Source organism: Felis catus, chromosome C1, assembly GCF_018350175.1.
Source record: "Felis catus isolate Fca126 chromosome C1, F.catus_Fca126_mat1.0, whole genome shotgun sequence".
Taxonomy (NCBI): domain Eukaryota; kingdom Metazoa; phylum Chordata; class Mammalia; order Carnivora; family Felidae; genus Felis; species Felis catus.
The window spans coordinates 107,172,757-107,196,241 of record NC_058375.1 but is presented as its reverse complement, the minus strand read 5'-3'; the positions used below and the strand labels follow the sequence as shown (position 1 = coordinate 107,196,241).

The 23,485-nt window shown below is 41.6% G+C and overlaps 2 long non-coding RNA genes across 2 annotated transcripts; one reads left to right on the top strand and one right to left on the bottom strand.

Annotated features, from left to right (window-relative positions):
* Positions 1-1,608: 1,608 nt before the first annotated feature.
* Positions 1,609-3,425, bottom strand: LOC105260846. The gene is made up of 2 exons (XR_002162023.2): positions 3,335-3,425; positions 1,609-2,277 (listed from the first exon to the last, which is right to left on the bottom strand). It is a non-coding gene; the product is annotated as an uncharacterized LOC105260846 (long non-coding RNA).
* Positions 3,426-8,986: 5,561 nt separating this feature from the next.
* On the top strand, positions 8,987-11,036 carry LOC109503124. Its single transcript, XR_002162022.2, has 2 exons — positions 8,987-9,300; positions 10,368-11,036. It is a non-coding gene; the product is annotated as an uncharacterized LOC109503124 (long non-coding RNA).
* Positions 11,037-23,485: the final 12,449 nt, after the last annotated feature.

Sequence of the window (23,485 nt, the reverse complement as noted above, 5' to 3'; positions counted from 1 at the left end):
AGAAGATTCTGGAATTAGGTGTGACCTTGCTGCCATAGGAGAGGCATCATTCACATCACAGATAAAGGAAAGGAGGAGTCAGAGACTGGAATCTGCTAAGTAATTGCATCTAATATCAGAAGAAAATTGCACCCCATGTAGACTGTGCCCCTTCCCCCAGTGTCCAAGCAGCAATCAGAAATGCATTTTGAAGACTAGAAGAAGCAACAAACATCGGGAAGGAAATGGAGAGGCTCCCTTTTCCTGCTGTGATCACCCAGCCCACAGGACTGACAAATGTGCCGTTAAACCAAGTTTGGCATTGTGACTATTTCTTACACTGAATATTTTAATTTCTAAACTGAGACTGGGTTTGTGCTTCAAAATAAATTATTTCATTTACTTGGAAAGAGCTGTAAAGTCACTAGGCCTTCCTAGGTCTTTAGGAACTAGAAGATCATCCCATTGAATAAAATTTTAAAGATAGCAGCATAATATTAAAAATTTCTATTTTTATTACATCCCATAAGCTATGTTTGCTCAATCTGATGGTTATAGTCAGATTGTTTAACATCCACCTGCTTGAGGAAGTGCTTAGGTGACCAGATAAGGCTTTACAAAAGGATGATATTTGAGGTGGGCCTTCAAGGGGGAATAGAATTTAATGAAGATGTAAAATGTTCTGGATACTGAGCTACAGATGGTAAACTCTACTGCTTCCCAGATAAAAGACATCAAGATGTACAAGTCTGAGTTATCTCTAGATAAGAGTCAATTGTTGAGTGTGGGAAAAGCATGAGTTTTCTTGGAGCACCATGAAGGGCAAACCTTGGAAATTAAGTTGGAAACACTTTCTGTTGGGTCTTAAATGCAGGACTTAAGAAGCATGTGCATTATTCTGTAGAGACCCCTGCTTCTCAGAAATGAAGTGGCAAGCTCACAAATGTGGCACAAAGGGTATGTTTGGGGGAAAAAAGGTGTAGAGGATTTAATGGAGCCAGAAGAGGAAGAAAGGTTTGCTGGGAGGTGAGTACAAGAGCAATTTTTACTCCCAAATGTTCTGGGCCTAAATGTATTACAGAAGTGGTGGGTAGGAAACATGTATTTTCAAAATATGTCTATTTTTTTCTTTTTTAATTTTATTAATTTGATTTTTTCTTCATGTGTGTGTGTGTGTGTGTGTGTGTGTGTGGTGGGAGAGGAAGGATGTTTGGTGGGGTAGGTCAAGAGCACCAGAATGAGTACATGGAGAGAGGACAACATGGGGTTGGGGCCCTGAAAGTGACCAGAAGCTCAAGCATTTATGTTTACAAAAAGGTAACCTAACTGCTGGGAAACAAAGGGAATAAGAAATTTTCTATGATTAAGAATTCAGGACACTGTCCTCTTAATTCTTCCCCAAAGACTTGTAACCAGAGACTTGGTTACAGCAATCTGCTTCAGAGCCCAGACAACATGGTACAAAACAGAGTGGGAAGCCTTTGTCTTTCATGCTACACCTCCATTTACCCCAGTTTAGGCCAGAGTGCCCTCTGGCCCCTGAGGTTCCAAGGCCACTACCAGCAGAGGACAGGGTGGAGGAGAACAATGATAATCCAGGAAAGAAATGGTCCTTTCAGAACAACATGCTGAGCAGATTCCTGATTTTATTGTTTTACATCAGCCAGAGAGCACTGTGGAATAAGGTACAACATGAGTTACTTTGACATGGGGATGAGATCCAAGGCCAACAGATGGGGGAGTAGGAGACGGTTGATTTCTAAACCCCACAGATGTCATCTTGTCTTTAAGTTCAGAGTCTTCTCTGGGACCTCTCAGACTCTGAGTTAGGCCTAGGGGGAGAAAGATGACGTTCTCTGCAGTTCGTTGCTTCCAAGTCTGCTCTTCTTGGCTCAGGCAGGGTCCATGTCAGCAGCAGCCTCCAGATGACTGACCGCTGCTGCCTCCACAGCAGCTGGAGCCCCTCGAGGGCTGGCTGCAGCATCCAGAGCCCCCTGAGGGCTGGCTGCAGCAGTCAGAGCTCTGGTGCCTGTGGCAGTGGGACCTGCGTCGCCTGTGGTGGCTCAGACAGCAGCCACCACCCCCAGAGCTACAGCAGCCACCACCCCCAGAGCTACAACAGCCCCCGCCCCCAGAGCTGGAGCCACAGCAGCCCCCAGAACTGACATTGCAGCAGGAAGAGACTGGGGGACACTTGGGGGGGCACTTGGGGGCAGGACACTTGGGGGGACACTTGGGAGGGGGCTGGCACTGTTGCTGGTTCTGCTGGCAGGACATCTCGGCAGGAGGGGTCAGGAGCTGAGGAAGAGTCACACAGTCAGACCCAGGACACAGAGCCCCCCACCCCACCCCTTCCTGTTCTCAGTATCATTTCTAGAGCTTTTATTTTTAACAGTTTAAATGGAGTTGTTGATAATTCAACACTGGAATTTTCATTATTTCTAGTGGTTAGGCAAATGCTCTCACACTGCCTCCCTTGAGTCATAATTTCTGTTTGAGGTAGGCAGGGATTATTCTGTATTTCACAAAAAAAGGAAACAGAGGCAAAAACCAGTAAGAAGAAAATCTATGATTAATTATCTGATAAGTGAAGGTGGTAATTTCTCCCATCTTGTCAACCAGAAGTCTCAAATTGTCCAGCCTGGAAACCAGATCAGAATGTAAATATTGTCTTGAAGAAAGGAATTAAGGATCATAACTTCATCGAAGGTTTTGTTCTGTAAGGAATTGGACATGCTGATAGAAATGGTCTGGGAGGCTGACTGGTCTCACTGGCTCACTTTCTTACTGAGATAGGTAAAGAATGGTATGTTTGTGGAGGTGGGAGATTCAAACTTGGACACCCCAGCTCCAGTCTGATGCTCTGGCATTTCCAGCACACCCAAGGCCTCTCACTATATCTTGGCACAGTGAGTCTCAGCTTGGTGTGTCTGACTTCTTACACAGACCCCAATTTCATCTCAGATCCATAGGTATGTAGGTTTTAGAACTGCCCCAAATATCCTCTGATTAGCCCTTTCTCTTCCCAGCTGAACTTTGCAAAGAGTCACAATTTAAGATTTTACTCTGAAAGGTGATATCCTCTTGTGAAAGCAATTCTAGTGGAGCCTGATGGCCAGCACTTTCATTCTCTCTGACCTGACAGCCCTCCCAGCTAGAGCTCAGTTTGGTATAACACAAAGACACTGCCATCCACTCTTCTATCCAGCACTCAGTAGACGCACTTCCCCATGCATGTCCTCCTTCAGTCTTCCTGAGTCTTTTCTCCCCTTTTCCACATGGCCTCCAATCCCCAAGGCCTTTTCTCACCTGCCCCTGCAGCTCTGGTCTAAGTTCCCTCCCAGGGAACACTTACCGTGTGCAAGCAGCACTAGTCTGTCACCACCTCAGGAGAGGAGTATACGAAGGTGCTCTGAGGCCAAGGCCCTTTTATCCTGGCTTTGAGCTCTGCCCCTAAGCTGTGAGACAGGACTTGGGCATGAGGGGACCTCCTCCTGCCACCCACATTGTCCTGTCACCTGTGACCAGATGGTGACTGGCAGTTAGTCCCAGTTAGCAATAGGGTTGCTTAGAAAAAGGATCAAGGGAGAAAAACTGCAATCATCCCCCACCTGACTCTCCCATTGTCCCTGCAGGATACCTGCCTGGCTCAGTTTTGGAGCTTGAGTTCTATTTTCTTGCCTCCCAAATCTTAATTCAATGTTTCTGGACAATCTGGTTTAATCCAAGTTTCATAGAATCCTCCAACTGTTTATTACTTTTATGTAAGTGTGTGTGTGTGTGTGTGTGTGTGTGTGTGTGTATCCACGCATGTGTGTGTGTGCTATAGCAACCAGGAACCTGCTTGAGGAGTGTAACCCTGGAGAGAATCTTGGTTCTGCCACCTATTAGCTGCATGACCTTGTGAAAAATACCTCATCCTCTTGTTCTCAGTTTTGTCCAACTACAGTGGAGATCATATAAAAATAACTTTCTTGTTGGAGGGGTGTGAAAGTCAGTAAGCTAATGCAAGGGAAATTTCTGATAGTTTTTAACATGCTATATTCTCTAAGAAAATGTCAACACATTCATTTTTTTTTTAATTACAGTTGTTTTCTAAGGAGAGTGAATCTGGTTAGAAAATACAATCTTCTTCTGTTTTGTTGAGCTTATTGGTAGGTTTTAATAAGACATTGTGAACCAGGAGTGAAGTTTTATAGAGGAAGGAGAGAGGGAAGACCTGGTCCACCAGTGAGATAAATAATTCAGATTTTCCAGGTGTCATGTCTAAGGCTAAACTGAAGTCCACATATGGCAGTGAAGAAACAGTGAGACTGTGTAAGACTGGACACTGCCCAGTGTAAAGCAGCCAGGAGAAAGACATCCTTAGTGGAGTGGAAGATGGAGTGTGTTTAAGAACAAGAGTAATTAATATATCGTATAACTTTTGTCTCTTTCTGTTTTATAAGCATCTCCCAACACTCCTAGTCTCTTAAAGCCTCAATTCAGTTATATGAAAACAGGCTTTTCAAAATAATATTGGTATTTTCACATTTTTAGGAGATAAAGAAAAGAGCCAGAGTTCACATCTGGGTTGGTAGTAAGTCGGATAGCAAGACCCCCATCTATGGTGGTGCAAGGTTATTAAACAATTAAACCACTTATCAGATGAAGTAGAATCAGAGCTAGGGAGACTGTATGAAGGGAGTCTACTTCCCTCCAGGCTTGTGAAGAATTCTGGAATTTCCTAGACCCTGAACGGATGTTGATTTGAAAATATCCAGGTTACTTGGTGTGGTATGAACCCTACTAGTATGTGGTTGAGGTATGTGTGTGTCTATGTGTTCTTCTACTTAGAGATATTATAGAGACCATGAGAGACCACATATATGACTATATGTACGTGGGTGTGCACACATACACATCTGTATATCTTGCCATGTTCCTTCTAGCATCTGGTATCCCCTCATGTCCAGCCTTTCCTGAATTGTTCTGCCTCTTGCCTGCCATATGTCCCCTACATTCTGTTCCTCCTTGTGTTTCAGTTCCTCATTGATTTTTTTTCCACATTGGGTTCTACCCCTCTCCCTCAGGAATAATTGCCTCAGACCATGATGGGCTCCAATCTCTACTGGCTGATGGTTGAAGCCTGTGCAATAGGACCCTTGCTACATCTCCAGTTTAGAAATATTCTTCTTAAGCTATTTTCTCTACCTTGAATTTATCCTCCCTGTTAAACTTCCATGATTTATTTCATGATCCATGCACTTGTAAAACTGTGCTATTCACAGTTCACTGTGATTCCCTGTATGAGTTTTTTTTTCTTCTTCTTCTTCTCTCAAATCCACTTATAATAAACTCTCCTAGAATCCCCAGCTTGGGTTTTACATTTCTATATCCCTCATCAGCTCTAATATGCATTCAATGAATACTGAGTTTAAAAATGTCTTATTAATACTAGCATTAGCTTTACTTTGTGACCTAAGCCATTATCATCAGATTTCTCACTCTGAGATATTCACATTATTATGTCCTAGACTTATCACCCTACAGAAATCTGCTGGTGAATTATCTGGGTGTGGCTCATATTGTTTCAAAGAATGTAACCAATGTGAGTGTAGACAAGATATTGATTACGGGCTCACATAATCCTGAATTACATGATTCAGGAGCCCAGCTCATCCATTCCAAGTGTGATGAGACTTGGAAGCTATTTTGTCCATGCCCTAACTCCACAAAGAGAAACACCCAAAATATCAACCAATCTGTTTGGGCTTAGGTGACAAGATAGCAGCATGATGTAACACTGAAGTCGGGCACTAGATCTCAAGGGCTTGGGTATCATTTTAACATAAACAATATGCACTAGCAAAGGATGAGTTTTCTGAAAGCATATGTTTTGTTTCTTATGTTGTCAGGCTCTCATAGTCTCAGGAGATAGGAAGGAAGAATGCTGAGACCTAGTAAGAATTCAGACTCAGTGTCCCCAAACCAGCAACTTCAAGTCTCTATAGTAGCAACAATATCAACACTCCAAAAGTACTAGACTATTTACCTAATTATTCCTTTATAAGTAGTCAGGTAAAATATTTTAAGCATGGCAAAAAATATTGACAAATTTCACACATAGAAAAATAATCCGTATGGCAGAATGCACCATTTTTAAAAAAGATGGAAAAAATAACCATATTAGGAAAAACAAAACACACAGCCCAGTAGCAGAATTAAAATTTATAGTAAACAGTAAGTTCTTACAATTTTATAGAAAATACATAAAACTATCTACAAAACATTCTACAAAACTATCTACAAAATCAATAGATTTTGAAATTTATTGCTTTATGTTTCTGCATACAAATAACCAAAGAATTACATATAAAACAAGGATGAATTTTCAGGGATGAGTTCTATTAGATTTATTCCTTTATACTGAACTGGAAAAGACTTGAAATGTATTACAAAACTCAGTATTGCTGAAGGTGATCGGAAATAGGTCTTGTGTTGTTGGAAATATAAATTATCATAATCATCTAGTTGAAAATTTGGTGAATTGTTATTCAACAAATAATTGTATATACAAATTAAAATCTAAAATGAACATACTCTTTTATATAGCAATTGAGCTTCTAATAATGTAACCCAAGAGGAAAGAAAATATTTGATAAAGAAAATCATATGCATAAGAATGATTACTACAAGAAATTAAAATAATAGTAAGAATTAGAAAAGTTGCAAGATATAAGATCAGAATACAGAATAAATTAGGTATAAATTTATCAGAAATAAATAATTCAAAATTATAAAAGTTGCTATTTAAAATAGCAAAAATTGGGACACCTGGGTGGCATACTTGGTTAAGCGTCCAACTTTGGCTCAGGTCATGATCTCACAGTTCATGAGTTAGAGCCCTGCGTTGGGCTCTGTGCTGACAGCTTGGAGCCTGAAGCCTGCTTCAGACTCTGTGTCTTCCTCTCTCTCTGTCCCTCCAGCACTCTCAAAATAAATAATATTTTAAAATATTATAATTATTTATTATAATAATTATAATTATATATGTATAATAAATATATAATATATAATAAATATATAAATATAAAAAATCTCTCAAAAATAAATAAATATTAAAAAATAAAATAAAATTGCAAAAATTATAATGTCTAAAATATTATTGTAAAATATTTTTGATAAAATGAGGAAACTTTACTGAAAAGCATTGCAGAATAAATACCAAAATAGAGATATACCATATTCATGGATGGCTGGAAAGGAAAATTATTTTTAAAAAAAATTGACTATCCTTCATATATGAATGCATATACTTAGCGGTATTTCTATCAAAATTCTAAAGATATTTTGTTTTTCTTTATTTTCATTTGTAGTAAGTGGCAAGGTGTCCCTAAATTTTATACGATAGAGCAAAGCTCTAATAATCACCAAGACAATCTTTTTTTTTTTTAATTTTTTTTTCAACGTTTATTTATTTTTGGGACAGAGAGAGACAGAGCATGAACGGGGGTGGGGCAGAGAGAGAGGGAGACACAGAATCGGAAACAGGCTCCAGGCTCTGAGCCATCAGCCCAGAGCCCGACGCGGGGCTCGAACTCACGGACCGCGAGATCGTGACCTGGCTGAAGTCGGACGCTTAACCGACTGTGCCACCCAGGCGCCCCACCAAGACAATCTTAAGGTGGGGAACAAAGTTATACAACTTATGTGGTATCACAATTGATTACACACCTATAGTAAATAAGGCAGCAGGATAGTGTCACTGGGATAAACAAATTGACAATGAAAAGAATGATCAGTCTAATTACAGAGCTATACAAATGTAGAAACTCAGCCATGACTGAGGAGGTATTTCAAATTAGGGAGGGAATAAAATATTTGATTATGATAGACAACTGATTATCCATTTGGAAAAAAAATGAAATAAATATCAAATGTACAAAAATTCCATTCCAACTTAAAGAAAAACCTTAATTTTTAAGAGAAAATGAGTTTTTACAACTTTTTAAAGAAAACAGAAAAGAACAGATTTCTGAGCTTATCAATGGTTGAGATTTCTTAAAGTCATGAAACGTGCAAATAGCATTGTTAATGTTGCAGAGATAGAGCTATATTAAAAATAAAACACCTGCTCATCAAATGACACCTTTAAAAAGCAAACAAGAAAACAAATTATTGAGGAAGGATGTTCACAACTCATGTAATAATAGAGGATTAGCAACCAGAATATGTGAAGAACTTACAGATCCTAACAAAAAGAGACAAATAGAAACAATGTTTTTTAAAAAGAACAGATAATTCATAGAAAAGGAAACTAAAAGCACCAACAAGCATAGAAGGATGCTTGTTATCTTTACTAAGCAGGAAACACATATCAAAAAAAAAAAAAAAACAAGAGCACATGGATTCACAGGCATCAAATGGCAATCATTTAAGTTTAGCAACAATGTACAGAAAGAGTGATTCTTATAAACCATAAGTGGAAACAAATCGACAAGAACAAATCAGAGGATGTGTCTGATCTAAAATTCAACAGTTCCACTTACATATGCTTAACTTGGAGACTCTCTCCAACAGATATCAAACACACACACACACACACACACACACACACACACACACATCCCTATAGGTGCAGTATTTATATGGCAAATAGCGCAAACAACCTGAGTGCCATTCCAAAAGAGACAGCATATCAGAATCATGCTGTACTCACAAGATAGATACTATAAGGTTGTAAAAATGAGTAAATGACAGCTACAGTTTCAATTGTAGAACAATTTCAATTCAAAGATCAATTTAAATAATTCACAAAAATAATGTTTAAAGAGAGCAAGTTACATTAAATGTGATGGTGTTTATAAAGTTGAAACCACACACAGTATAACATGTAATGTGTCAGGATTACCAATATGGAATAAAACATGAAGGAATATATTAAAAACCTGGCTTAAACCAAGTTAGATGTAGTCATTAAATTAACATTTGGGAGGAAAGAAAGGAAGCTGGAGCTGGGGGGGAGGGGTTCCAAGAATGAGAGGCTAGAACCCTGAGTGGCAGATGATGGTAGGGATTCACACTCCATCCCCATTTCTAAGCAGCCCTATTCCTAGCTGGAAGCAGCTGCCCTGGGCCCCATGGAGAGGCAGGAAGGAGCTGCCAGTCACCACCTGTCACAGGACCATGTGGGTGGCAAGAGGCAGTCCCCTCATGCCCAGATCCTTTCTCACAGGCTGGGGCAGAGCCCAAGGCCAGGATAAAAGGGCCTTGGGGACTGAGGCCTTCCATACACTCCTCTCCTGAGGTGCTGACGGACCTTGTGCTGCCTGTGCACCGGTAAGTGTCCCCTGGGACAAGGAACAGCACCACCTTCCTTAGGAGGACTCCAGGGCAGAATGTGTGCGCATGTGTGTGTGAGTGTGTGGGTGTGTGTGCACACATGTGTGTGTGTGGTGGGTGGTAGTGAGAAGACTGTGAGACTGGGTTCATATCAGCATGGAAGGAGTCTCAGACACACTGAGGGACAGGCAAGGAGCAAGACTGGGAACACGAGCAGGAGGAACTTCATGAGAGTGACAGCACTCTTAGAGAAACCACACTGACCCATAGTTATTGGTCTCTGGTTGGAATAATTTGCGACACTGACCTTCATACCAACCTGTAACTGTTGTCAAAAGGGAAGTTTCTCTTTGAAAGCATAGCTGTCCCTCCAGGAAAAGTAGAGATAAGAACAGTGACACTCAGCCAGCAGAGAGGAAACCACAACTGACTGACTTACTTTAAGTGCTCAGACTAACGGGGCTGCAGAGTTGAGTAGGAACAACTCAAATCTTGGTGCTGAGGTGTTACTTTGAGATGAGTGTCCACAAGATGCCAGAGAAGCAGACTCAGTCAGGGCCTGGTGCAGTCCCAGCTTAGAGTAACCATAGTTACCCTCAGCCAGTTCTCCCAGCCAATCTCCAACATTCTGTGCATTTGTAAGCTTCTATGTCCATACAGGACAATAATATTTAGAATATTCTCCAAGAGGGAATGACTGTTTCCCCTAAAGAAAAGAATTCATTTATAAACTGCTACCTAGATTAATTGTTTCAATGATTATTGTGGTTTATGCCAGTAGAATATCTCCCCTAAATACTACATGTTTGATTCTGAGAACTTAACATCTTTGCCTAATTTCTCTACTTATATAATAGGTTAAAACACTTTGTTAGAAAATTAGGTTCAAGGAGATGATATGAGAGCATTTGGACAACTATGAGAAATAATGAGATTTTCTGTGTTGAATTATTAAGGACTACATTAAATAGTTCATCAAATAAAGGCTCTAGAAATGTACTAATAGGAGGTGGTGGGACAGGGGGTCTCTGTGTCCTGGGTCTGACTGTGTGACTCTCCCTCAGCTCCTGACCCTGCCTGCAGAGATGTCCTGCCAGCAGAACCAGCAGCAGTGCCAGCCCCCTCCCAAATGCCCCCCCAAGTGTCCTGCCCCCAAGTGCCCCCCCAAGTGTCCCCCAAAGTGCCCTCCAGTCTCTTCCTGCTGTGGCTCCAGCTCTGGGGGTGGAGGCTGCTGTAGCTCTGGGGGCGGGGGCTGTTGTAGCTCTGGGGGTGGTGGCTGCTGTAGCTCTGGGGGTGGTGGCTGCTGTCTGAGCCACCACAGGCGACGCAGATCCCACCGCCACAGGCACCAGAGCTCTGACTGCTGCAGCCAGCCCTTGGGGGGCTCCAGCTGCTGTGGAGGGAGCAGTCAGTCATCTGGAGGCTGCTGCTGAAGTGGATTCTGAGCCAAGAAGAGCAGATTTGGGGGCAGCCAATGCCAAATCCTTCCTCCTGCTCCTGCTCCTCCTGCTGGACCTACCCATGTGGCTGAGGGGTCTGACCTCTGGCCCAGAGGATCGCTGTGTCCTGGTGTCCGGAAGCCAGAACTTCCCCGAACCCATTCACTCACCTTCTCGCCCAAATGTGTGGCTGCCCTGGGAACCCAGAGTACAGACCCAACGTCCTTCTTCTGCTTACCTTGTGGCAAACCCAGCCTAATGGGAAACAATAAAACTAGAACTCTTCGTTCCTTCTTTTGCCTTGATTGTTTCTTTTTATACTTATGTTGTCCTTCTCATATGTGCCCTCACTCCTTCCCCTGAGTGTCTACAGAACTTACTCAGATTTGCCATTTGCATCACTACTGTTCTTAAGAGCAAAACAAATTTCTGTTGGCTCAGAATCCAATCCAGGAGCCAACATTGCCTCTAGCTACTGTGATTCCTTAGTTTCCTCCTATCTGTGGCAGTCCTTTAGGCTTTCTTTGTCTTCCATGTACTGACACTTTTTGAGCCATTGGTAGAACAACTCTCCATTCACATTCATCTGATATTTCTTCTTGACTAGATTTGGTTTTGCATTTTTCAAAGATTCCACAGAAGTGGTGCTGTGTCCTTCTCTGAAACTGGTATCAAGCTTTGTAAGGTCTCTAATTGCCCTATTCTGGTAATATAACTTGACCACTTAGATGACTTTGGCTGAATTTCTTCATTATATACTCACTATTTCTCCTTTTTCTGTTTTTCTTTTTATTTCTTTTTTTTAGAGAGAGAGAGAGAGTACATGTGGGGGAGAGGGGCAGAGGGAGAGAGAGAGACAGAGAGGGAGAGAGACAGACAGAGAGAGACAGAATCCCAAGCAGGCTCCATGCTCAGCACTGAGCCCAAGGCCGGGCTCAATTCCACAAGCCCAGGATCATGACCTGAGCCAAAATCAAGAGTTGGATGCCCAGCTGACTGATTTCCTTTTAATCAATAAAAGGTGTCCCACTACTTTTCCTTTTTTTTTTAAATATGAAATTTATTGTCAAATTGGTTTCCATACAACACCCAGTGCTCATCCCAAAAGGTGCCCTCCTCAACACCCATCACCCACCCTCCCCTCCCTCCCACCCCCCATCAACCCTCAGTTTGTTCTGTTTTTAAGAGTCTCTTATGCTTTGGCTCTCTCCCTCTCTAACCTTTTTTTCTTTTCTTCTTCCCCTCCCCCAAGGACTTCTGTTAAGTTTTTCGGGATCCACATAAGAGTAAAAACATATGGTATCTGTCTTTCTCTGTGTGACCTATTTCACTTAGCATAACACTCTCCAGTTCCATCCACATTGCTACAAAAGACCATATGTCATTATTTCTCATTGCCACATAGTACTCCATTGTGTATATAAACCACAATTTCTTTATCCATTCGTCAGTTGATGGACATTTAGGCTCTTTCAATAATTTGTCTATTGTTGAAAGTGCTCCATAAACATTGGGGTACAAGTGCCCCTATGCACCAGCACTCCTGTATCCCTTGGGTAAATTCCTAGCAGTGCTATTGCTGGGTCATAGGGTAGATCTATTTTTAGTTTTTTGAGGAACCTCCACACTGTTTTCCAGAGTGGCTGCACCAATTTGCATTCCCACCAACAGTGCAAGAGGGTTACCGTTTCTCCACATCGTCTCCAGCATCTATAGTCTCCTGATTTGTTCATTTTAGCCACTCTGACTGGCGTGAGGTGATATCTGAGTGTGGTTTTAGTTTGTATTTCCCTGATGAGGAGCAAGGCTGAGCATCTTTTCATGTGCCTGTTGGCCATGTAAATGTCTTCTTTAGAGAAGTGTCTATTCATGTTTTCTGCCCATTTCTTCACTGGATTCTTTGTTTTTTGGGTGTGGAGTTTGATGAGCTCTTTATAGATTTTGGATACTAGCCCTTTGTCCGATATGTCATTTGCAAATATCTTTTCCCATTCCGTTGGTTGCCTTTTAGTTTTGTTCATTGTTTGCTTTGCTGCGCAGAAGCTTTTTATCTTGATGAGGTCCCAATAGTTCATTTTTGCTTTTAATTCCCTTGCCCTTGGGGATGTGTCAAGTAAGAAATTGCTGCGGCTGAGGTCAGAGAGGTTTTTTCCTGCTTTCTCCTCTAGGGTTTTGATGGTTTCCTGTCTCACATTCAGGTCCTTCATCCATTTTGAGTTTGTTTTTGTGAAAGGTGTAAGAAAGTGGTCTAGTTTCATCCTTCTGCATGTTGCTGTCCAGTTCTCCCTGCACCATTTGTTAAAGAGACTGTCTTTTTTCCATTGGATATTCTTTCCTGCTTTGTCAAAGTTTAGTTGGCCATACGTTTGTGGGTCTAGTTCTGGGGTTTCTATTCTATTCCATTGGTCTATGTGTCTGTTTTTGTGCCAATACCATGCTGTCTTGATGATGACAGCTTTGTAGTAGAGGCTAAAGTCTGGGATTGTGATGCCTCCTGCTTTGGTCTTCTTCTTCAAAATTCCTTTGGCTATTCGGGGCCTTTTGTGGTTCCATATGAATTTTAGGATTGCTTGTTCTAGTTTCGAGAAGAATGCTGGTGCAATTTTGATTGGGATTGCATTGAATGTGTAAATAGCTTTGGGTGGTATTGACATTTTAACAATATTTATTCTTCCAATCCATGAGCATGGAATGTTTTTCCATTTCTTTATATCTTCTTCAATTACCTTCATAAGCTTTCTATAGTTTTCAGCATACAGATCTTTTACATCTTTGGTTAGGTTTATTCATAGGTATTTTATGCTTCTTGGTGCAATTGTGAATGGGATCAGTTTCTTTATTTGTCTTTCTGTTGCTTCATTATTAGTGTATAAGAATACAACTGATTTGTGTACATTGATTTTGTATCCTGCAACTTTGCTAAATTCATGTATCAGTTCTAGCAGACTTTTGGTGGATTCTATCAGATTTTCCATGTATAATATCATGTCATCTGCAAAAAGTGAAAGCTTAACTTCATCGTTGCCAATTTTGATGCCTTTGATTTCCTTTTGTTGTCTGATTGCTGATGCTAGCACTTCCAACACTATGTTAAACAACAGTGGTGAGAGTGGACATCCCTGTCGTGTTCCTGATCTCAGGGGAAAAGCTCTCAGTTTTTCCCTGTTGAGGATGATGTTAGCTGTGGGCTTTTCATAAATGGCTTTTATGACCTTTAAGCATGTTCCTTCTATCCTGACTTTTTCAAGGGTTTTTATTAAGAAACGATGCTGAAGTTTGTCAAATGCTTGTCCTGCATCGATTGACAGGATCATATGGTTCTTATCTTTTCTTTTATTAATGTGATGTATGACATTGATTGATTTGAGAATGTTGAACCAGCCCTGCATCCCAGGAATGAATCCCACTTGATCATAGTGAATAATTCTTTTTATATGCTGTTGAATTTGATTTGCTAGTAACTTATTGAGAATTTTTGCACCCATTTTCATCAGGGATTTTGGCCTGTAGTTCTCTTTTTTTACTGGGTCTCTGTCTGGTTTAGGAATCAAAGTAATGCTGGCTTCATGGAATGAGTCTGGAAGTTTAACTTTCCTTTCTATTTTTTGGAATAGCTTGAGAAGGATAGGTATTATTTCTGCTTTAAATGTCTGGTAGAATTCCCCTGGGAAGCCATCTGATCCTGGGCTCTTATTTTTTGGGAGATTTTTGATAATGGATTCAATTTCTTCGCTGGTTATGGGTCTGTTCAAGCTTTCTATTTCTTCCTGTTTGAGTTTTGGAAGTGTGTGGGTACTTAGGAATTTGTCCATTTCTTCCAGGTTGTCCAGTTTGTTGGCATATAATTTTTCATAGTATTCCCCGATAATTGCTTATATCTCTGAGGGATTGGTTGTAATGATTCCATTTTCATTCATGATTTTATCTATTTGGGTCTTCTCCCTTTTCTTCTTGAGAAGCCTGGCTAGAGGTTTATCAATTTTGTTTACTTTTTCACAAAACCAACTCTTGGTTTCATTGATCTGCTCTACAGTTTTTTTAGATTCTATATTGTTTATTTCTGCTCTGATCTTTATTATTTCTCTTCTTCTGCTGGGTTTAGGTTGTCTTTGCTGTTCTGCTTCTATTTCCTTTAGGTGTGCTGTTAGATTTTGTATTTGGGATTTTTCTTATTTCTTGAGATAGGCCTGGATTGCAATGTATTTTCCTCTCAGGACTGCCTTCCCTGCAACCCAAAGCATTTGGATTGTTGTGTTTTCATTTTCATTTGTTTCCACGTATTTTTTAATTTCTTCTCTAATTGCCTGGTTGACCCATTCATTCTTTAGTAGGGTGTTCTTTAACCTCCATGCTTTTGGAGGTTTTCCAGACTTTTTCCTGTGGTTGATTTCAAGCTTCATACCACTGTGGTCTGAAAGTATGCATGGTATGATCTCAATTCTTGTATACTTATGAGGGGTATTTTGTGACCAGTATTGATCTATCTTGGAGAATGTTCCATGTGCACTCGAGAAGAAAGTATATTCTGTTGCTTTGGGATGCAGAGTTCTAAATATATCTGTCAAGTCCATCTGATCCAATGTATCATTCAGGGCCCTTGTTTCTTTATTGACCATGTGTCTAGATGATCTATCCATTGCTATAAGTGGGGTTATAAAGTCCCCTGCAATTACCACAGTCTTATCAATAAGGTTGCTTATGTTTGTGAGTAATTGTTTTATATATTTGGGGCTCTTGTATTCAGCTCTTAGACATTCGTAATTGTTAGTTCTTCTTGATGGATAGACCCTGTAATTATTATATAATGCCCTTCTTCATCTCTTGTTACAGCCTTTAATTTGAAGTCTAGTTTGTCTGATATAAGTATGGCTACTCCAGCTTTCTTTTGACTTCCAGTAGCATGATAGATAGTTCTCCATCCCTCACTTTCAATCTAAAGGTATCCTCAGGTCTAAAATGAGTCTCTTGTAGACAGCAAATAGATGGGTCTTGTTTTTTTATCTAGTCTGATACCCTATGTCTTTTGGTTGGCACATTTAGTCTATTTACGTTCAGTGTTATTATAGAAAGATATGGGTTTAGAGTCATTGTGATGTCTGTAGGTTTCATGCTTGTAGTGATGTCTCTGGCACTTTGTCTCACAGGATCCCCCTTAGGATCTCTTGTAGGGCTGGTTTAGTGGTGACGAATTCCTTCAGTTTTTGTGTGTTTGGGAAAACCTTTATCTCTCCTTCTATTCTGAATGACAGATTTTCTGGATAAAGGATTCTCGGCTGCATATTTTTTCTGTTCATCACATTGAAGATATCCTGCCATTCCTTTCTGGCCTACCAAGTTTCAGTAGATAGATCCATCACTAGTCTTATCAGTCTCCCTTTATACGTTAGAGCATGTTTATCCCTAGCTGCTGTCAGAATTTTCTCTTTATCCTTGTATTTTGCCAGTTTGACTATGATATGTCATGCAAAAGATCGATTCAAGTTACGTCTGAAGGGAGTTCTCTGTGCCTCTTGGATTTCAATGCCTTTTTCCTTCCCCAGGTCAGGGAAGTTCTCAGCTATTATTTCTTCAAGTACACCTTCAGCACCTTTCTCTCTCTCTTTCTCCTCTGGAATCTCTATTGTACGTATATTATTGTGTTTCATCGCATCACTTAGTTCTCTAATTCTCCCCTCATGCTCCTGGATTTTTTACCTCTCTTTTTCTCAGATTCCTCTTTTTCCATAATTTTATCTTCTAATTCACCTATTCTCTTCTCTGCCTCTTTGACCCTAGCTGTGGTCGCCTCCATTTTATTTTGCAGCTCATTTATAGCATTTTTTAGCTCCTCCTGACTGTTTCTTAGTCCCTTGATCTCTGTAGCAATAGATTCTCTGCTGTCCTCTATACTTTTTTCAAGCCCAGCAATTAATTTTATGACTATTATTTTAAATTTGTTTTCTGTTACATTGCTTAAATCGTTTTTGATCATTTCATTAGCTGTTGCTACTTCCTGGAGTTTCTTTTGAGGAGAATTCTTTTGTTTTGTCATTTTGGGTAGTCCCTGGAGTGGCACAGAACTACAGGGCTCTTCCACTGTGCTGTCTGAAGTAACTTGTGTTGGTGGGTGGGGCCACATTCAGACCCGATGTCTGCCCCCAGCCCACCGCTGGGGCCACAGTCAGACTGGTGTGTACCTTATCTTCCCCTCTCCCCCCTCCCAGGGGCAGGACTCACTGTGGAGTGGGGTGGCCTCTGTCTGGGGTACTTGCACACTGCCAGGCTTGTGGTGCTGCTTCTGTGAGATCTGGCATATTAACTGGGGTGGATCCGCAAGGTACACAAGGGTAGGAGGGGCAGGCTCAGCTTGCTTTGCCTTCAGTGGTCAGCTGCGGGAGGGGCCCTGCAGCACCAGGAGGGAGGCAGACCCGTCTGTGGGATGGATCCACAGAAGCACAGTGTTGGGTGTTTGCACGGTGCAAGCAAGTTCAGTGATGGAAACTGGTTCCAATTTGGATTTTGGCTGGGAGATGGGAGAGGGAGCTGGCACTGGCAAGCCCCTTGGTTCCCTGCCAAGCTGAGCTCCTTCCTCTAGGGCTTAACAACTTTCCCTCCTGTTGTCCTCTAGCCCTCCCGCTCTCCGAGCAGAGCTGTTGACTTATAACATTACAGATGTTAAGTCCCGCTGGCTGTCAGAACACACTCCATCTGGCCCCTCTGCTTTTGCAAGTCAGATTCGGGGGGCTCTGCCTTGCTAGACGGGCTGCCCTTCCACCGCCCTGGCTCCCTCCCACCAGTCCGTGTAAGGCGCACCACCTCTCGGCCCTTCCTACCCTCTTCTCTGGGCCTCTTGTCTATGCTTGGCTCTGGACAGTCCGTTCTGCTAGTCTTCTGGCAGTTTTCTTGGTTATTTAGGCAGATGTGGGTGAAATCCAAGTGATCAGCAGGATGCGGTGAGCCCAACCTCCTCCTACACCACCATCTTCCACTACTTTTCCTTTTAATAATAACCTATGGGAGATAATTTATTAGTATTTAAATACTTTTATCAAATATTTACCCAAAATGTTTTTGGCATCTGTTGATTCTTTTATGCAACAGTGTATTCCTATATGGTTGCTGGTGTCATCAAGTATAATTTGTATTTGATCTGTTGATTTTATATCCTGCTTCTTTGATGAACTCTCATACCTAATTTCCTGCAATGAACATTCCTATTGCATTTATTGCTCCCATACATTTATTTAATTATTCTAAATTCCTAGAAAAATTGTTGTGGAAAAAGATATGATCATTTAAAATTTAAATTGATTTGGGGCGCCTGGGTGGCTCAGTTGGTTGAGCCACCAATCAGCTCAGGTTATGATCTTGTCATTTACGAGTTTGAGCCCCATGTTGGGTTCTGTGCTGTCAGCTCAGAGCCTGGAGTCTGCTTCAGATTCTGTGTCTCCCTGGCTCTCTGCCTCTCCCCCACTCATGCTCTGTCTCTGTCTCTGTCTCTCTCTCTCTCAAAAATAGACATTGGAAAAAATTTTTTTAATTTAAATTCATTTCATGCAAGTACCAAATGGCTGTCCAGAATAACTATGCTAATTTATATTGCCACCCCAAAATATGTGTGTATTACCACAAATTCTCACATACCCTGAGTTTTGCTAGCCACTATAATCATTGATATTTTGAAACAAATAAGTGAATCTGATAAACCGCATCCCAAAACACAAGATATTTCTTCATTATTTTCTTTGGTATTTTTAAAACATTAGTTTTGAAAATCTTTTCAAATTTTATTTGTGTGTGTGTGTGTGTGTGTGTGTGTGTATGAGTGTTAGAGAGAGCGAACATATTACCTCTCTATCCATTATATTTTTTAAGTTTATTTATTTTGAGAGAGACAGAGACAGTGTGAGTGGGGGAGGGGCAGAGAGCGAGAGGGAGATGAGAATCCCAAGCAGGCTCTGCACTGTGAGCACCAAGCCCAACACGGGACTCAGACTCATTAAACCATGAGATCATGACCTGAGCTGAAACCAAGAGTTGCATGCTTAACCAATTGAGCCACACAGGCTCCCTTAGGTTTTTCTGTATTTATATTTCCCTTTTAAGTTTTAAGATATACATTCAATTAAATAAGGTTATTAGTTTCTTACATAACCATGTGTTATATTTTTCTCAAGTTCATTATTTCTTCTTGTGCCTTGTATGGGACCTTTTTCTGACACATGAAATTAAATTTCAAATAACTTACAAACCTTTCCCCTTATATATTATGGAATTTGTGCCATAATATAGGTTAAAAAAACCCTTCCCCCACTTCATAATTAAGCCACAATCATCTATGTTTTCTATTTATTTTAGAATACTGTTTACCATTTCTATTTAAAAGGAAGATTTGCAGAGATGAAGGCACTAAAATTTGTAGCTCTCATTCATAGCTCTGAAGGGATGAGAGTGGGAAGGCACTGAGGAAAACTAATTCAGTCTGGATGGCTTCCCATGCGATCTCAGCAGTACCCCCTCCAGCTCCCTGAGAGATGAGAGAATGACCATGTAAGAGACAGACCCCTTGGATGAACAGGTGACCTCAGAAAGCCTTCAGTAACCAAACATGTTTACTGAACGGTCCCAAAGCCATTGATAGCAAATAGCCATTGATAGCCAGTCAGTCCAAGTGACATGGTTGTAACCATGCTACTGACTCATCACTGAGTCCAAGTAGATGGATAGTTTAGGTGCTGCTTTGCCTGGTGGCAGAGGCAGGGACCAGATGACCTCTTAACCCCATCATTCTAGGCATCAGGAGTTGGGCTTCTGTGTGAGCCAAGGCATGGATATCCTGGCCACTTCCCCATAAGAAAGCCCACTGGAACAACCTGAACAAATGTTATGGCCAGGTGAGACAGTGGCTGATCTCTGAAGAAGGTGTGGCCATCACATCTCACTGGGCCTGTCTTGCAGTGTGGTCTCTCATGAGGGTGACCAGTCATAGGGAATAGCTGTTTGCAAACTGCCAAGTCAGTGCTTATGCTAATGAAAGGATTTTTAAAAGTCTATTAGCCACCCACGTGTGCAGAAGCATGTACTAGCTGCTGAAGGGGGATGAGAAATATGAGGCACAGTTGTGTTGTTAAAGGGCTTATTAAAATCTCCTTTGTATGCTAATGTTACATAGAGGATACCTGAGCAAGTGAACTGCATTGTCTCAGAAAGGAAAATATCATGGAATAAAGCATAAGAGTAGGGTAGGGAGAGACATGTTTACAGTACAGCCAAGTGCCAGTTCTTCTTGGGAAGCCAACAGAAGCTGAGCAGTTGTATGTGTCATACTGCACAGAGCCCTGACTGTCCCTAAAACATGCTGGCCTTGATCCTGAACACACTGGAGCCCTGGATGAGGCTTCCTTAAGGTAAGGGGTAATGATTTCTGGGGTGGGGGGTGGTGGAGAGAAGCATGCATGCATCCCAGTGAAGAGTAGCATTAAGGAGAAACCATTAGAGATGAGAGATGGTGGAACACCAGGGAAGGCCATGCACCTTGAGATATCTGATGGTGAGAGTACCCAACAAGGTGGATTCTGTCTGTCTCTCTCTCTCTCTCTCTCTCTCTCTCTGTAATTATATGTAGATCTGTATCTGTGTCCACATCTACATCCATATCTGTATCTATGCTTATACCTACATCTCTATCATGTGTATATAATATGTATAATTATCTACCTATGTAATACACAAGTGTACTCACATGTGTGTATCTATCAGTTAAATTATCTAACACACCCACAATCACGTGCACGTGTACAGTTCACCAGCTATTCATTCTCCTTGCACATTATGACCTCGGTACACATATTACTGAGTCATGTCGGCCTGATCTCAGGTCTGGAGAATTATTTTGGAAACATGTGGAGGGAGGGCTTTCTTCTCATAATTACTCAGGTTCAATTTGTCTTTATCTAATTAATTTGCTTATTTTTTAAATATGTTGCTCTTTAGACATGGAAGGAGCACCTGCTATGTGCCAAATTGACATTAGTCTTTGTCTTAACTCTCCTAAAAATGTTCTCAAAAATCCCTTCAAAGAACCTGTGTCTATGTAGAAGGAAATCAGTGGCACTGGAGATTCCTACTAAATCCAACCCCCCTCCTCCCATTTTATAAGGTCCTCCTGCTTCCTCGGCCTGGGGGATTCTGTCCATGGGGTCTTCCCCCACATACACCCCAGCCTGGAACCCTCTTGCTGTCTCTTCCCCCTTCCCCTTCCTGCTTTCTCATACATGGACTCACCCTCCTCCTGCCTGTAAGATCCTTGGAAAACAGATTCTCATAGTCTTCCACAAGGCAGTGAGGCTTTTCTCTCAGGATCCTCGACAAGGATATTGTTACATGAAAATGTATGAAAGACCTCAGTGGAGGAAATAGTCATTTAAAAAGTCAGATGCAGCTCACCTGGGAAACAGCTGTTATCTGAAAACAATCCACTTCCTTTTAATTATTGATGGATAATTTTAATTATAGATGGATATCTAGTTGACTTCTGAGGGTCCACTGTGTTTTCCTTCCATGATCTATTGGCCCTCAAGACACCACTAAGAGCAATTTTTATCACTTGCCTTAATGTTGAGGAAACTGAGCATGAGAAAATTTCAGTGATTTTCACAAGATCGCACAGCTAATAGTGGCAGGGCCAGGATTCTGTCCCAGGTGGGTCTCACTACTAATCCAGGCTTTTAACTGTGATGGTGTGGGCACCCACGCACACGTGTGCATGCATGGGCACGTGTACACACACACACACACACACACACACACACACACAGATACACAGACACAGACACACACACTGGATCTGCTAGGGCATTAAGGACAAAAGCAGAGACATGTAGAGGTTTCTGTGGGTCTTCATTCTAGGAGTCTGGGCATAGAAGAAGGAGGGGTTGAGGGGCTAGACTCCAAGAAGGATGTGTGAGAACAGGCAGCTGTAAGGATAATGAGGTGGCACTGGTGGTTACAATGTCCTGGGCCCCGTGGAAAGACAGGAAGAAGCTGCCAGTAACCACCTGTCACAGCAGCATATGAGTGTCAGGAGGCTGACCTTCCATGGTAAGGTCCTGTCTTACAGGTTGGGTGGACATCAAGGCCAGGACAAGAGGGCCCCTTGATTCTTTTCCTTATGAGATCCATGAAAAGCTCTCCCAACCCCATAAATAATTAATACCAAACTATTAACATCTTGCTCATAACTGAGCACTATTTATGGAAGGCATTCCAAAATCCTAGTGTGAAACATGAATTTATGTTCTAGCTCCAGTTTAAGTGTTTATCACTTAGCTTAGAAATATTCTGAAACTGATGGACATTGTGTCTGGACTTTGATTATGCCTCTCCCTGCATTGCATGCCATGCTGTTGCCCCATCACATTGGGGCAGCTCTAATTCCACCTGCTATTTTATCCATCATGTGACATATTACTCAAATGAGGTTGTAATAACCTCCTTGAATTTCTGGCTTGGGTCTTATATTTGTGTATCTCCATTGGTTCACACAGGGCTATGTACAGAGTGAGTAGGTAATGGTATTAGAATCCTACTACTTGTGTTGGCATTGATTTTTCAGGTTACAAATATCTATTCTTGATGAATGAGGTCATTCTCAGAGGAGACCACTCCCTGAAACAGGCTCAGTGAGGTATGTTAGTCATATTGTCCTGAGAGAGTGTCCACTGTTTCACCTGCATATGACTTTGTTCTCCTGTTAAGTTGGGGGAGGTCATAAAGAGGGTGGAACTGTTGGTTGACCCATGAGCTGGATGGACCTTAGTAACTGGGGACTTCTCACTGCTTCCCCTTCCTTGGAAATTGGGTTCTGCTTTCCTTCCCTGCTCCCAGAGGCTGCCCCAAGGACACAGCCTTGAGATAGTCATGTGGTATTGAGGCCAGGTGAATATTATATATGACTGAGGCCAGTGAAGGCCTCTGCATAAATTTTTAAGATTTGACAGACAGGTGCAGAGATCTACCTGTCTTGCTGCTTCCCAAAGCAAGCCTCATGAGTAAATTCCCTTGTTCATCAAACCTGCTGCCTACCAATCTGGAGTGGCCTGAGGCTTTCTTTGCTCTCTCCCTGCTCTCTTCCAATATGAGCTGATTTCAGATTACCACAGGGAAGCTCCTGAGCAGATTGGAACCAACATTCAGGTTGTTCTGAAAGGTTTAGTAATGGGGAAGTAGTCAGGACATGGATTCCTGCATATGATTTCTGGGATGATGGGGTTGAGATGCCATCTGGTCTATGCCTCTGCCTCTATACAAGGCAACACCCAAACTGTCAATTGACCTGACATAAATGCAGGCAATGAGTTGGCAGCATAGTTGTACCATGAAGACAGGATTTTAAGCCTTGGCTAAAGATCTCATGGTTTTACTAACGTACAATCAATGTATAAACATTTTGGTGAGCAAAGCATTGGCTTTCTGAGATTTGCCACTTATCAAGATGTCTGCTGTCCCCTTCTTATTGTCAAGTGGAGTACCATGTGCACATTACCAATCCCAGAGGGGTGCTTTAAATACTTCTGCTCACTGCATCTTGGTATCAGAGTTGCCAAGAAAAACACAACACAGTCAAGCACTAGATGGAATAGCACTTCACTCACATTGGAGAAGAGGCAGAGCAAGACTGGCTTCCACAGTGGGCATTGATCCCCCATGGCCAGTGGCCACTCCTCTCATGTAGCAGAAAAAACTTGTTCCCTGCTCAGAGCACA